Genomic DNA, 16,698 nt, shown 5'->3' with positions numbered 1-16,698 from the left:
GTGAACAAAGGACCAGGCACATAATTTTTAAAAAGTTTCAGTCAATTTAAAAAATTCCCCAAAACAGGATCTGAAAAGATAAAATGTATAAAGGCCTTTTACATTGTTAAATAAAGTTTAACTTAAAGTTGCTTCCTTACATATTTTAAGTCCAGCCTAAATGATTTTCTGTACACTGTGAACTATAGCAAGTGGAGGTGTAAGCACACCATAGACCACACCTGTGCCAATCACTGAGTTTTGGCCAACCATAAGGAGCCAGCTGTTTGAACCATGTTCAAATAAGGCAAACACCAAGCTATAACCAATCCAGTTGTTTCTGTACCTCACTTCCATTTTCTGTACGTCACTATTCTTTTTCTGTTTGTAAATCTTCTTCCACCGCGTGGCTGCACTGGAGTCTCTGAGCCTCCGCTGGCTCAGAAGGCTGCTGGACTCATGAACTGTTCATTACAAAATTAATGTTTTAAAAATTTAATTCAGGTGAAGTTTTTCTTTTACCAGATGGTGTCAGAAGCAGAGTCCCAAGTAGAGCTTCTAATAAACCCTAGGAATGCTGGGTGACCAAAGAGACGTAGCTGGAGAACCCATTTGTGTCCTTTGATCTCTTGGAGCAGCTGGGGATCATGGTAAGTTCTCGCTCAGATTTCAGAGCTCTACAGATTTGTGTTTTGAGCTGTTCAAGTTTCTTTGAGCAAATTTCTGATCCAAACTGGGTTTAGAAGTTGTGACAGAAACTGGCCTGGGTCCAGGGTTGGCTTAGATCCAGTAAGTAACTGGCTTGGTTGCAGTTAGAGGCCTCTTACATCTGACTGGGTCAGAAAGAAACTGGTAGTAAGTGGTAATATTTCAGCATGTGTAATATTTGGCTTTTGAAAATTCACAGGGATTTTTATGTTCTACCCCCCTGTTTCATTTTTATTACATGCTTAGGCAGGAAAAAAAGTCATTGGCTATGTTAATCAAGGGAACCTGAGAACAAAGCCCATATCTTAGGTAAAAATGGGATCCTTAATTTCTGAAGAGATCAGTTTTTTTCTGGCTCATACATGCATAAGTGTTAGGCCCCAGAAGCTCCGAAGTCTCACAGAAATGGCAAAATCTTACTAAAGTTAACTTAGCGTGGAACGTTCCAAATGAACAAAATTGCAATGAAGTGCATTTGGAAATGAGGGCTCCCAAATTAGTCCTATCTAGAGATGACTCTTGATATTCAGAAGCTTCTAAAAAGATTTCAGTATTTTTATTTAAAGACTTTATGAAAGGCAAATAATAAGCTTAAGTGACTAATTGATTAAATAAATAAAATCTACTAACCTTTTAGCTTAGTTACTATCTTCATCCAAAGGAAATAGACTGCAGCACCAATTGGCTGGCTTAGGTTAAGTAATGGGATACATTTCACATGGGTAAAGGATGGAATTGGGTTAGAGAGCCTCCCTTCAATAAAGTCTCTCTTTGTAAAAATAGATTTGGCACTACGGGATGTTAACTGCTATTCTCTTTGGATTAATCTGCCTTGTACTTTTTTCTGACAACTATGAGTGACAGGATTAGGCATGAATAGGACCATGGAAAATGGGGAACTTTTTCTCTTAAAAAGGGAAAACTTGAGAGCAGATGTGACTGCTGGAAAAGATCCCTTCGTGACCGATAAGCAGCTGCCTGAACTTTTAATTCAGTATTGCTGCATTGGATGCGTCTTTCTCTGGCCTCCCTGAGCTCCTTGCCTTCCCCACCCTACCACAGGCAATGCTCTTCTTTCTTTCTCTCCTTTTCCTTTCCTATCTTTTCTATTACTTAGGGCGGCCATCTTACCCAGAGACCACATGTTAAATCTCCTGGTGAGAGGTTGGATTAAACACGACAGGACCAAACTGGGGGCAAGTTTGGGCACTGCCAATTTGATATTGGGTGCTAAGCAAAGTGGCTAATGTTTATAATTTGTCGCATGTATTTTATTCTGGCCGAAATTGAAAATGTTAATTTGGTTACCCCATGCCACCCTTTGGACAGCATCTTACAAAATTGAGAGGCTTTTTCCTGTGGTTTCATGAAATAGAAAGAAAAAAAAAAAAGGTTTTCTTTTGTGTTGCATCTTGGCCTCCAGAGCCATAGTGTGGCTGCTCAGAGAGGGGGAGGCGAGAAGCTTGGCATGCTGGCAAAAGGGTAAGGATTTCTTACCAGTCAGACTTCCAGCCTCTGTCTCTCTGTGCAAACTGGTTGAGTGAATGATAAAAACAAATCATTGTTTATCTCCTCTGTAAAGTTTTGATTAATGTGATAAAGGATTCTGAGGCTATTCTTAAGCTGTAGCATATCTGGTGTGCTGTGTGTGTCTTTCTGTATGGTTCTGTCATAAAGAAAAGTACCTTAGGATAGAATACGGGCTTAGGACCCCATAAGCTTGCTATTCAAGATGACCCAGAAAACTGTTCAGTAACAAACTTTGCTGCAGGTCCCTGAAACAAACAAAAAAAAAACTGGATGTGGTCTCCATCTTGTTTTATGACCTTGGGAGCTTGACCTTGTAACTACGTGGCAGCACTTTCTCTTGGTTTCTGCCATCTAGGAAACAAGGATTTTGGGGTTCATGTCATAGTTAGCTCTAAAAATTACCTTGAGTAGATAAAAGCCTTTGCAAGTTCAAAATTGACTGCTTTAGACTCCTTCTGGGAAGAGCAATGGAAACTGCCCAATGCTATAATTCAGCAGCTAAGGCTTTGCCATTTTACAATGGCAGTCCAGGTTCAATTCTAGCGTAGGGAATGAGCACTTACCGGGTGATATCTGTTTGACCTTTACCACTTGTTGATTCTCTTTTCCTCCGAGAACAACTTCTAGCTTTCCTTCATGATTTTTTTTTTTCTGAGCTACCTTTGAAGATTCTAAATTGTGTAAAAATGGTTTACCACTTTTTAAAAAATATTTCATACACTTGTAATTGAGTCAGAACCTTAGTTGCAGTTTATTTCACTTGTGAGGTTACTTCTGGTGAACTTAAAAAGCCAGAAATATGGGCCGTTTGGCCCAGGTAAAGTAATATAATAAATAATTTAAAGGGACAGTTTCTTATAGAGCACTGTGGTTAAAAGTCAGCTTAATTAACAGTGGATATCCAAGCTATATGTGTATTTAAAACGTCTTTATGGTTTTTTTTTCCTCCTTCTTGGATTTTATTTTTCTGAAGAAAAAAGGATTTACTTTCTTCTCAGTCAACTGAGTTTTTTTCTCCACTTGGTCTTTTTGCTACTCAGTGTACACAAGAGAGGATCTAATATAACATCCAATAGCCTGGGACTCCTTGGGGAAAACAGGGAAGGCTCCACAGATCTCATTTTGAGAAAAATCTCTGTTTTCCTCATGAAACCCCGTGAATTGGAAGTGGATAGATCCGTCTCAAAATCTAAGGCTCTGTTTTGTTTTGCATTGTGTTATTTCATGGTTTTGAGTTTTGGGGATATCAGAAAATACTTTGCATTATAACTAGGTTGAAAATACACTTTTAGAAGTGGCTATTGGCTGCTAGGGGGGATACTCAGCTCTTTACATACGTGGATTAGAGAAGCATGCTCTTTTTTTTTTTTTTTTTTTTGAGACGGAGTCTCGCTCTGTCACCCAGGCTGGAGTGCAGTGGTGTGATCTTGGCTCACTGCAAGCTCCGCCTCCCGGGTTCACGCCATTCTCCTGCCTCAGCCTCTCCGAGTAGCTGGGACTACAGGCGCCCACCACCACGCCCAGCTAATTTTTTTGTATTTTTAGTAGAGACGGGGTTTCACCGTGGTCTCGATCTCCTGACCTCGTGATCTGCCTGCCTCGGCCTCCCAAAGTGCTGGGATTACAAGCGTGAGCCACCGCTCCCGGCGAGAAGCATGCTCTTGGCCACCTAGATGGTATGAAGATATTGCCACTCCCTACTGAGAGATGCCACTAACCACTGAGTGATAAGACTGCCGTGGAAGGATGGATTGATTGCAAAATGGGCTAAGTGGCTTTGGGTTGCCATGCAATGAAATGCATGGTAAAAGCATTGCACTTTCTTCTCCCATAGCATTTCCTTCTTTTTGAGAATCCAGGATGTGATATAAAAATGGGGCCATTAATTTTGGAGATCTTTGTCTTCCAAAGAAGCCTGCTTATTAGGCCCTAGGAACTGCATGACTTTCTTGGCCCTGTTCCCTGAAGAACTCCACCGTGACACCAGTAATCCAATTAAGAAACTTAAAAGCTGGCAAATAAAAAAATCTTACAACTTCTGGATCTTCATCTGTCTGTCTGTGTAGTTATACATGTGTTGTATATGTGATGTTCATATGAAAAAGCTCGAATTAATTGGCTTGAAGGAAAATAAGCACTTAAATATTTTGAAAGAAAAATGAAAACTGTAATGCCTTTTAGTTTATGTGACTTTAGTAACCTTTGGAAAATAAAAGCAGTTTTAAAAAGATGATTGGTAAAATAAAAACATTTGGTCTAAGTTAGGCAAGTCAGATATTATGTTTGCTAGATGCTTTAAGGTTGTAGACTGCTTCTTTCACTTTTGAAAATTGTTCAACTTGCCTGCTTTACAGCTAGGTAAGTCCTGGGGACGTGGAGTTAGCCATACCCCTAACTATGCTGGAAAGAGTCAGGCCTTATCTGCATTTTTGTATGTCACTTTAGGCTCCAAAACTAGTAAATAATTAAAATCACTTACCAGGTTTTTCACCAAAAATTAAAATTGCTAAGAGGTAACATTGCAATATATAATTGAGACTACTGAAAAACATTTTTTTTTTTTTATTATACTTTAAGTTTTAGGGTACATGTGCGCAACCTGCAGGTTTGTTACATATGTATACATGTGCTATGTTGGTGTGCTGCACTTATTAACTCATCATTTACATTAAGCATATCTCCTAATGCTATGTCTCTCCCCTCCCCCCACCCCACAACAGGCCCCTGTGTGATGTTCCCCTTCCTGTGCCCAAGTGTTCTCATTGTGAAAAACAGTTTTACATGCAAGATATGTAAGGAAAGCCAAATGTGCTTTTAGTAAAAGATTATAAGAAGGCATGAGAATGTACATTTTTGCCTACTTAGAGGATTAAAGGATTGTTTTAAACTCCAAAGGATAAAGCTAAAGATTTGAGCAAGTTATGAAAGGTTTCTGAAATATTAATTGTAAAAGGGATTCTGCGTATGAACGTATTGGCTGAATTTAAAGAGCTATAATTCAGTTTCTTCTGTAAGTTGAACATTGGAATAAAAGCACAACAGGGCTTACTTAAAGCACTGATCTGCTCTTTACAGAAACTTGTAAAGGGTTATAAAAAGTTTATTAAAATTTCACCTCATGGTCAGACTAAGATTGATGGATTTTCCTATAAGGTTTTATTAAAGATTGGGGTTGACATTAATAGTACAATAATGTAAGGATGAAATTTGGCTTTCTCTCTTGAACAAGATTTTCATGTAATATTAGAGGATAATGAAAGATTTTTGTCTGACTTTTGAATAAACTGCTGAAAAAAAAGTGAAAGACAAGAGACAGATTGTTTGGAAAGCTTAGTCTTTCCTCTATCAATGAATAAAGTTAACAATAATGTCTAACCTCCTTCAGGTTATATTTCGGTGAACGACATTCATATATGTTCCAAAACTGTATGAGATTTCTAAAATTCTAATATGTCTGAGAACATGCTATCAATCATAATTATGGTTATGTTAATTTATTGTAAACTACAGAAATAACCAAATTTCCTTGTCAATTTTGTCTAACTTTGACTATTTAAAGTTATTTCCACAGGTAATTGCTTAATGCTGATGTAGTTTCTAAAAATATCACAAGCATACAAAATTCTAAAATATGGTGTCTTTTAGGAGGTTTGTGAAAGGATGAAAAGGACACCAAAAAGCACTCTTGAATACAGGTTTCTGATAACTTTAAAATTGTATCATTTGGACTTCTTGCTAAATCAGACAATACTGAAATTGTGTATACATACAATTTGAATGAACTCCATGGTCTAAGTCAAATGACCTATGATAATCCATCAGTTATCAGTGCTATACACCTAAATTGGAGAAACAACGGGTATTCAAGAGGACATAAGTCCAATGTTAAGCATGGGCTCATGGAGAACCACGATGGCTGCCTTGTCTTTCCTGAGCCTTTTAAAAAAAGTTCTGCATTCAATGACTCATACTGGAAAAGATAAAATGATAAAATAGTTTATGACCAATGTTTGGTTTGTCAAACCCATATTCCTGGGAAGACAATCAAAGCTTCAGGTACATTCAGCTACCTGATGGGCCATTTAAATATTTATGGAGTGATTTTATTAAATTGTCATTTTCAATGCATGTTTTCTGGTTGTATAAAAGCTTTCCCATGCGAGAAGGCTGATGTTATCATAGTAAATTCTTATGTCACAGTGTATTTTTACCAGGTAAAGAGAGCTTTTCATGGTTCACTGAGGAAAATCAACTTCTTCACAATCAAGAACCCAAAGATTGGATTTTCTGAGAACATCAGAGAAAGAGTGCCCTTGCCACTCACACTGCAACAGAACTTCAGGACCTTGAATCTTGGGCTCATAGTCTCACAACTGAGAAGGATCCCTCCATATTCTTGGAACTGTACACTCATTGGAACCCTTAAGGTAAAAGCTAACAAGGAATGTTTCTCTTCAGAAGAAGATGGCATCCTTGATGTGAATAGCTTTTTCCGTGATCATAAATCAAGGCTTCTCTACTATCATGCGACTCTTACCTTCAAATATTTTTCCCTTGCTTATGCCTCTATGACAATAGAAGTGAAAAAGGGGGCTGTTGTATGCACTTATGGGGTATACTTTTATTTGTGAAGGATTTTGCAGCCAGCCTTATACGTGGATAACGTTATACCTTGACACATGAAAGATGAAGGCCCAATGGAGGTGAGAAACTTTAATGGTACATAAATTGCCTCATAATTAGTCAGAAACAAACATTGTTTCACTCCTCTTAACCCACATCATGAGTTAAAAGAACATTGCCAGAAGGCTTTCAGTCTTCTAGAAGGGCTTCATTTGTTAGGTCATTTTTCCATGGTTTAGAGTAAAAGAAACAACGATTAGCAATATATCCCTCATGATAGGCTCTACAGCAGGTGCTACTGTAAAGGCTATAGTTACACGAAAGACTTTAAATACTCTTGTGAAAGTTGTGCTAAATAATAGAATTACTCTAGATTACTTACTGGCTAAACAGAAGTATTTGTGCAGCTGCTGGCACTTATGGCCTATGGAGAAAATATTGGGTATTACAGAGATTTATCTGTAGGGGATTAACAAAGAGACTGCTTAGTTAAGCGATTAGACTCTTTATCTAGCTCATTCTTTGATCTATTTGATTTTAGGTGGTTTGGATTATGGGGACACTGGGTAAAAAGAATACTCCAAATTCTTGATATTGTTCTCCTAATAGTCATAATAGCAGTCTTCTTGGTGTGCTGTTCTCTCAAAGGTTTTAAATGTTTGGATGCAGCCATCTCTACAATGTCAAATGGTCTCTCTTCAAATGGAATGGCAAGAGCTGAAAGAAATGTGTGACCATGAGGACACTATAACCTATGAATGACATGCTGGCACCAGAAACTCGAAATGATAACTGAGAGTGACACTAAGACCCTAAGTTTTGGTCACACTCTCACATAAGTGAGAACCCGACCAAAAAGGGGGATTTTTTAAAACAAAATTATGGGAGGCTATTGTTTTGGACTGAGCTCATGCACTAGGCCCCAACAGACCTAACCAAACTAAAATGGAATCGCTTATGCTCAATGTGACATAATCAAACTAAGACTTTAAGGGAACACATAGGTCCTAGAAAAAAACAGCTTTTGTTTTTCTCCTGTAAACAGAATGTTCTGGCATAAGGAGGTACCCTCTACTCAGTCCTTGTTCCCACCTTGCAAAACCCACTCTTTTACTATTTCCCAGTGGGCTGCAAGACCAAATAAGTACATTTAAGATGGTGATAGTAATATCATTGTCTAAAGTTTTAGTCAATTTCTCAAAATTGAGAAAATTTCCTAAAAGGGGAATTGTTAAATCAAGCTTAGCCTAAAGCTGCGTCTTTACATATTTTGAGTTTTGCATATAGGTTTTTCTGTACATTGTGAACTATAACAAGTAGAGGTGTAAACAGACTGTAGCCCACACCTGTGCCAATCACTGAGTTTTGGCCAACCATATGTAGCCAACTGTTTGAACCATGTTCAAATACGGCAAATGCTGAGTTGTAACCAATCCAGCTGTTTCTGTGCCTCACTTCTGTTTTCTGTATGTCACTTTCCCTTTTCTGTCCACAAATCTTCTTTCACCATGTGGCTGTGCTACCGTCTCTGAGCCTACCGTGGCTCAGAATGCTGCCCAATTCGCAAATAGTTTTTTTTTTTTTTGCATATAATCATACTATTTATTGAAGTAGAAAGAACCTGAAAATGTTTACTTCAAAACTTAAGTCTAGTAAACTGAAATCACGAATCATAAAATACTGCTTCTTACTTTTGCTTCCTAAATCATAATCTACCCCAACTACATTGAAATTTTCATGAAAAATGAACATATTAATAATGGGATTTACAGAAACCAATTTCTTTACAAAGTCTTGACCAACTGTTACCTGACTATCCCAGTAAGGAGAATTTTCCTTCAAAGATATTTTTAGGAAAAACTTTTGTTTCTTTGTTTGCTTTTCTTTTTAAAATGGGGAAAACTGTAAAACACAAAAGAAACGCAATATATAGTAGAAATTGCTTATTCCAACTTCTAACTGCTCATATCAAACTTCTCTTTAGAAAAATGGAAAATGTATCCAGTATAATTGAATCAACATACAATTTGCTCAATGAAACTCCTGTAAGTCTTTAAATTTAATTTGTCTGTAGTTTTTCGTGTGTGTGTGTGTGTGTGTGTGTATACTTGGATATCAACTGTTAACTAAATTGACTTCTAACTGTAGATTTCTGTGAAAATAAATAAATTAATTAATTAATCTCTTATTACCTGATTTTAGCCGGAGCAAACAGCTGGCATTTGTGGCTTTTAAACTTCTTTACCAAAGGTATTCTACAAATGAAACTAATAAGCTTTAACCAGAGTTATGACTTAAACAAGGACATGTGAAGTCTCCAAAGAGAGGCAAAGCAGTCCTCATAAAATTCAGAATCACCCCAAAGATTGCACAGAGAAAGGAAAGTTTTGCTAGTCATAAACAAAATGCAGTTCATAATTCTGTTGTGCCATATTCTTGAGGGTATCAGCTTCTCAGCTTATCATCTACATACACAGGTCAAAAAGCCCCATATGCCCCGACAGACAGAAGACAGGAAATCAAAATCTGTCCATGGAAATGAAAAGCATCAATAAATGGCAAAAGGCACACAAATATCAAACCAGAAAGGACTCATTCCCTGGCCAGAAATCAAACCAAAGCCACCATTGCTGTTCCCAGAAAGAAACTGATGAAGGATCTTTTAAGCTTACAAAGAATTTTAACTGTTTTTAGGTCATACTTTTGTTCCTTAATTTACACAAGAGAATTCTAAAGGCTAAGCATGACACTATTATATGTCCTTTTAAAAAAAATGAGTTTTTAATCAATTGTTTATGTAAACCAAAAATAAAATTTGAGGCACCTCAAGTGACTGAATGGAATCCTCTCATGGCCAAGGGAACCCTAAGAAATCTGAAAAAACTAGTTCATGCCACGATGGCAAGGGAGAATTACACATGACTTCTTATACTCTTCTTCCTTTGAAGCTCAGGCACAAGTGACCAGCATTAATACTAAAAAATAGACCTTAAGACTGACAAAACAGGCTCTTTGTAACAATAAGATACCGAATTCCCAATTGACTCTAGTATAACATCTCATGACAGATAAATAAATAAAGAAAAATATTTTACTCAAAAATATGCTTCTTTGTCACATTTTAAAATGGCCCTGAAAAACCTTTTGTGGGCAAAAATGTGCATCTATAAATGACATATATTAACATAGCTAGATCTTTCCCCATTCAGGCCTTCCCAACCCTGAAGAGATTAACTCAGAGTCTAGCATCAATTAAAGGTAAAAACAGAAAATATTTGTCATCTATTGTTTCTAAAAACAGCCATCTATGAGGCATCATGTACATAATAAGAACCATGGTCTCCACAACTCTTTGTCTTATTAACCCAGACATTCTTTGTTATTTATTCGAGGTCTTTAGATAATAACTTCACTCTTTCAACCAATTGCCAATCAGAATGTTTTTGAACCCACCCATGACCTGTAAACCCTCACTTGGAGTTGTCCAGTCTTTCTGGACTGAACAAATGTGTACCTCATATGTATTGACTAATATCTTTTATATCTGAAACAACCTTTGGAAAAAATTATAACAGTGAGAATATTTTGACAGTTTAAGTGATTTGATCTAACCAACTCCATCTTGCTTTTAACCTCCAACCTGCTCTTGGTCATTCCTGGGTGTGGGCCAAGTTCATTTTGGGAGAAATTTTGTTTATAGTTTAAATGATAATAGCCCTCACAAAACTGAATCATCTTTATAAAAGCAATAAAGTCCACAAGGTTAGAATTATAAGAGTGACCTGAATTCTGTTAAGATACAGTCATTGCTAAATGATTAGCAGCCACTGTCCCAGAAGTCACAAGATTTGGAACTTCCTCAATTATTCTTGTAAATAACATCACGGTTGTAGAACCTAAGATTGGCCTTTTGAAAGGTGTTTTCAGACTTCTGCATTTCCAATGATCAGATGACTCCACAGGGACCTGAAACTGCTTTTGTAAAATTATGACAGTAAGAGAAACCTGAAATAGTTGGCCCCATCTTGCTTCTTATCTCCAAGATGTAATTCATCACTTCTGGGTATAGGTCAAGCTAACACTGGGAGGAATTTAGTTTTTAGTTTAACTTAAAAGCAAGTCTGTCTCTAACATTAACCCCAAAGCTTGCTCAGGAATTGAAACCCACATTTACAAGACTAATGAAAGTCCACAAGAACAGGATTATGAGAGGAGCCTGAAATCTGCTAAAATGTAAGTGTATTTTCTACAATCCCTTACTGCTCAGGAGTCATGTGGCCAGAAGTCACAAAATTCGCGACTTCTCCAGTTGCTCCTATAGATAACATCACTCTTGTAGAACGTAAAATTGTTTTCTTTTGTTTTGTTTTTGAGGTATCTTTCAGACTGATTCTACCTGGACTTCAGACTCATTCCTCAACTGATCCTGTGGCCCCACCCAGAGGCCAACTCGGGGCATGAGGACTGTTTTGGACACCCCTATGAGTTCATCCCCAATTAATCAGCAACACCAATTATTTAGCTCCCTGCTGACCAAATTGTCCGTAAAAACCCTAACATTCATGCCTTCAGAAAGACTGATTTGAGTGATAACTCCAGTTCTCTCAAGGAGGCAGTCCTCGTGTCCATTCAACTTTCTCTATTGTAATTCCCCTAACTTGATAAAGCAACTCTATCTGGGCAGTGGGCAAGATGAACCTGTTGGGTGGTTACATCTCCCTAAAACATATAAAACCAAGCTATAACCCAACCACCTTAAGCACATGGTCTCAGGCCATTGTCGCTCATATTTGGCTGAGAATAAGCCTCTTTAAATATCTTACAGACTGTGGCTTTTTATAATCAATATTTAGAATCAGACATCACTAACATCCTTTCTAATTTAGCATTTTCGTCTAATTTAAGGGACCTTGTGGCAACTCAATCCAAAAGCCTGTCACGTAAAGCCCAAGTGAATTTCCAGGGTTTTTACCGTATTTCCTGGAATGGCATACATAAGACAGTCCACATGATTCCCCCAAAACTTACTCTCAGAAACAGACTTAAGAAAGTAAAGATGACAAAATTTTCATAGGGATGGTGCCTTTTAAGACAAAACTTTCCTAAGAACTTACGTTCAAAATGAAAGTGTGTGGCTTAAAATCTTACATGTCCTGCATGCTCAATCTTTTCAGGATGGCTGCTTGAGTTGACCCTGAAAACCCATAACCTGTGGCTGGCATACACTAAGACAGTATCCCCACTTAGTCACAAATCAAGTTTTCAAGGACATAAGCCAAGATGAGAGGAAAACCTCATCAGCTTTTATTTCAGGGGCCCACAGAAATGTTTGTCTTAACAGACTCTGGTCTAGTCATAATTGCAAAGCTGATTGGTCTGCAGGACTGGCTCATCCAGCAGGCTTCTAGGGGTTCCAGGCTTGTGTTCTACCCTATGGTACTCCTCTTTATGGCAGAATGGCACAGAAAGACAAAGACAAAGACAAAGGAAAAGGACCACAAAAAGAATTTAACAATGTGAGCATTCATACTACAAAGTACCAAAAGTACAGCAGAGTCACTACAACCCAAGACTGATCACATAAACGCTTTTTTCCCAGTAATGAAAACCTTGAGACAAAACAGTGATTTTTACCTTCTGCTCAACTAGATTGCATAGCGAGAGAGAGAGACTGGGAGCCTGATTGATAAGAAGTCCTTACCCTTTTGCTGGCTTGTCAGGTTCCTGAGTTCTCTTCACTGTAGCTTTAATAAGAGCAGAGCAGCTTTGTTTATCTTGCTCTCAGGACCATACTGTGAGTGCCATAGGCTCTTGGCCCCCTAAAGGTTTGCTACAAAATCCCTGACATGAGACAGATTAATTAATAAGAGAAAAGGCATACAAATTTACTTAACATGTATACGCGGGAGCCTTCAGAATGAAGACTCAACTTTTTAATGAGTAACAGAAGCTCATATACCATCTTGAGGTTACAGAAAAAATGGGGGCTTGGAGCCTGGTAAAACAGGTTATGAGAAGGGGAAGAAGAGGTATTCTATTGAGGTGAAAGGTCAGAGAGACCCTGAGGCTTCTTCTTCTGTTCAGCATTTCAAAATGTCATATTTTGGGATGGTGGTTTCTGAGCCCCAACAGGAGTAAGTCTCAGCAATCTTTTAAGACTTAGGGAAGGGGCAGTAAGAATAAGACCTTTTAAATTTTGATTAAGAGATACCATGAAAAATTGTGAAAGCCCACCTTTGTTTCATTCTCAAACATGAAAAAGACTGCATGAAACACACCCAGTTGTTTCTTCCTGTGTTTGTATCTGCAGTAACAAGCTCAGTATAACCTTGAAAAAGTGTTTCATCTACTGTATTATAAGTAAAATCAGACACTTTTGAATTGTGAACTTTTTTGCAACAAAAGAAATAGCAACATATTCAGATAATGAAAAACAATCACCAGTATCATTCTTGCCTTAAAACAATGTTACCATCACACAAAGATCCAAAAAAGTGTAGAAAACAGCTCAGAAAAAAAAATTTCAATCAACCAGTTTCAATTATTGTGCTTTTATTACATCTGAAAAAGTGGGGAAGCCTCCACTAACCCATATGTAATTGTAACTCAAAGGGTGATTTTGCAAGGCATGGTGGCCCATACTTGTAATCCCAATGATGTTAGATATTTTTGTAGTACTGGAGTACAGTACACAGTCTCGCTTTCCTCAGTTTCAGTTACTCATGGTCAACTGTGGTCCAAAAATATTAAATAAAAAAATTCCTGAAATAAACAATTCATAAGTTTAAAACTGTACACCATTCTGAGTAACATAATGAAATATTTTCTGGGACATAGATCATCCTTTTGTCCAGTATATCCACACTGTAGACGATACTTGCCTCTTAGTCACTTAGTAGCTGTCTTGGTTATCAGACAAAAAAATATACTGTATAAAGGGTTCAGTACTATCCACAGTTTCAGGCATCCACTGGGGATCTTGGAATGTATCTTTGCAAATTAGGGGGAGCTATTTTCACTAATATTGTCAAAACAATCAAGCATGTGATTAGTAAACTTGCCTCCTTCAACAGGATGTGGATCTTTTGGTATATTGTCTTATGTATGTCTAAAGTGCATATAGCATGAGTTGCTTACTAGACAGGAGCAGCTGAAACACAAAAGATAATTATATTTTAAGGTTAATTTCCCAAATAAACCCAACAGTATATAAGAATCTGAAAAAATATTTATTTATGTTTATAAACTTCATTTTAGTAATCCATTAACATTCAATAAAGACTGAATAGTTTTATGGTTTCAACATTACTAGCTAGATTAGAAAATTAAAATTTATAGTCTTTTTTTTTTTTTGAGACGGAGTCTCACTCTGTCACCAGGCTGGAGTGCAGTGGTGCGATCTCGGCTCACTGCAACCTCTGCCTCCCGGGTTCAAGCGATTCTCCTGCTTCAGCCTCCCGAGTAGCTGGGACTACAGGCGTGCGCCACCACGCCCAGCTACTTTTTGTATTTTTTAGTAGAGATGGGGTTTCACCATATTGGCCAGGATGGTCTCAATCTCTTGACCTCGTGGTCCGCCCGCCTTGGCCTCCCAAAGTGCTGGAATTACAGGCGTGAGCCACCGCACCTGGCCTAAAATTTATATTCTTTACATTTGACTTCAATACACTGATGAATGATAAAACAAACTTTACTAATCTTTTTTGTTAAGAAAAAGTATATTTTATTTTCTGGATGTGGTTGCTGTTATCAACTAAATGTTCATGATGGATGTGATCTTAGAAAAAAAATAAATAACCGGTATAGTCTGTAGTAGTTTTGCTTCAAAGTGTGCTCCTTCATATATCGAGTTCAGTGTTTTAGCCATAATTTATTGTGAAGTACTAAAACTATAATATATAGCTTGTGGAGATATACTGGCTTACTAAGCAATAAAACCATCAAAATTTAGGTAGCATTTATATAAAAACCAAAAGAGATAATATCAAAACCAACATAATTCTTTTAAAGAAAGAGTATTGTGTAAAAAATTGATAGATGCAGATAGTCAATATTTTACACATAAATACTAGTATTTATTTTAATATAGAACTTAAGACTACTAAGACTGGAAATATATGCATCTGCTGAAATATTGTTAAAATACTACATCAAAGATGGTTGCTTAAATGTTTGGTGGATATGTGACCAAAAAAGCCATCATTTTTCAATAACACTATAGCTCAACATACTCAGGAAATGAAAAACGACATAGAAGGCTAACTTAGAAAATACACACAGCTAGCTAAGTATTTGAAGTACAACTTGACAAAGGCACAAATTGATAGCATGGGAATTTTTTTCAAGAATGTAAAATTTGAACATAATAACAATATGAAAGAAGATTGTTTTTTCCCATTTCTTTGCTGATGAACACATCTACTTTGAACTACATAAGTCGACGAGAAAAAGCACATTATCAGTAAATGTGACTTAGAGTTTAAATTTTATCTAAGAGTATATTCTGATGGAATAGCTAAAATGGCAGGAATGTATCCAGATTAAAGTGCTGGCTTCTGAATTTAAACGAATTTCCATCACTGAGAAAGTCTTGCTACAAAAACTGGTCAGCTGAACCAAATAGTCTGCTCAGTGAAGTAGTAAAAAAATGTGAATTACATAAAATTAATGTTATACATTCAAGATTATTATCTTTGTTGTGTGAAAATTTATTAGCTCATCATACACAATCATGTTGCATACTGAGGTATAGTTGTTAGTAAACACAATCTCAGTGTTTCTGCAAGGTTAAAAAATTGGTTTGGTTCAAATATTCAAAGAAACAAATTGGACAGTCAGGCTTTCTCATTTATTTTATTTATCTGATATATTTAATCATTAAACAATTTCCATAGAAAGAAAGGAGAGAACATGTATTTCAGTGGCAGTTAAGATCAAAGGGCAAAAGAGAAAGAACCCTGAAAGAGTAGATTGTCCAATAAGAACATTCCAGACTTAGGTAAGGAGAAACTTTATTCAAAAAGACTACTACAGGCGGGGCACAGTGGCTCGTGCCTGGAATCCCAGCACTTTGGGAGGCCGAGCTGGGTGGATTACCTGAGTTCAGGAGTTCGAGACCAGCCTGACCAACATCATGAAAACCCGTCTTTAATACAATTACAAAAAAATTACCCGGGCATGGTGGCAGGCACCTGTAAGTAATCCCAGCTGCTTGGGAGGCTGAGGAGAATCACTTGAACCTGGGAGGCAGAGGTTGCAGTGAGTGCAGACTGTGCCACTGCATTCCAGCCTGGGCAACACAGTGAGACTCCATCTCAAAAATTAAAATTAAAAAAAAAATAAATAAGACTACTACAATAGGAAGAACTCTCTAGATCTCAGGTATCTGCTGCAAAGGTCTCAAAATCAAACAGAAAACATTTTTTCTTTCTTTTATAGGAAGAGGTAAGCAGTAGAGTACATAAGGAGACATTGGACAAATGAGGGAGACTGGGTTGTCTACAGGATATTTGAGGTTTAACAGGAAATGCATTGCACTGTGGTTAGCTGATTCTCCAGAAACTGCTAAAGGAAGCAGGCTCTGCACTTGAGTGCTTGCTCAGGTTTAGAGGCAAACCAAAGTTAAAGGGCTTTTGGAGAGGAGAGAAACTGACTAATGATTGGTCAGGAAAAAAAACAACAACAAAAAAAGAAGGTTATAAATCGGATATAATGAGCGCTTGGCCAAAAGTTTTATAGATTATTACGCTGTGCTACGCAATTGGACAATTATCAATAAGGAGATGATGATCTCCATATTGCGTATTTATAAAAAGGTACCACCAAACACATTACAAATTTGGTAGAATGTACTGAGTT

The 16,698-nt window shown here is 37.2% G+C and overlaps 1 long non-coding RNA gene across 1 annotated transcript; it reads left to right on the top strand.

Annotated features, from left to right (window-relative positions):
* The first annotated feature begins 361 nt into the window (after nt 1-361).
* On the top strand, nt 362-14,654 carry LOC134736074 (uncharacterized). The gene is made up of 4 exons (XR_010119772.1): nt 362-629; nt 6,432-6,644; nt 8,825-8,885; nt 11,215-14,654. It is a non-coding gene; the product is annotated as an uncharacterized lncRNA (long non-coding RNA).
* Nucleotides 14,655-16,698: the final 2,044 nt, after the last annotated feature.

This window comes from Symphalangus syndactylus, chromosome X (genome assembly GCF_028878055.3).
Source record: "Symphalangus syndactylus isolate Jambi chromosome X, NHGRI_mSymSyn1-v2.1_pri, whole genome shotgun sequence".
Lineage (NCBI taxonomy): Eukaryota > Metazoa > Chordata > Mammalia > Primates > Hylobatidae > Symphalangus > Symphalangus syndactylus.
This window is presented reverse-complemented; position numbering and strand designations above follow the sequence as displayed.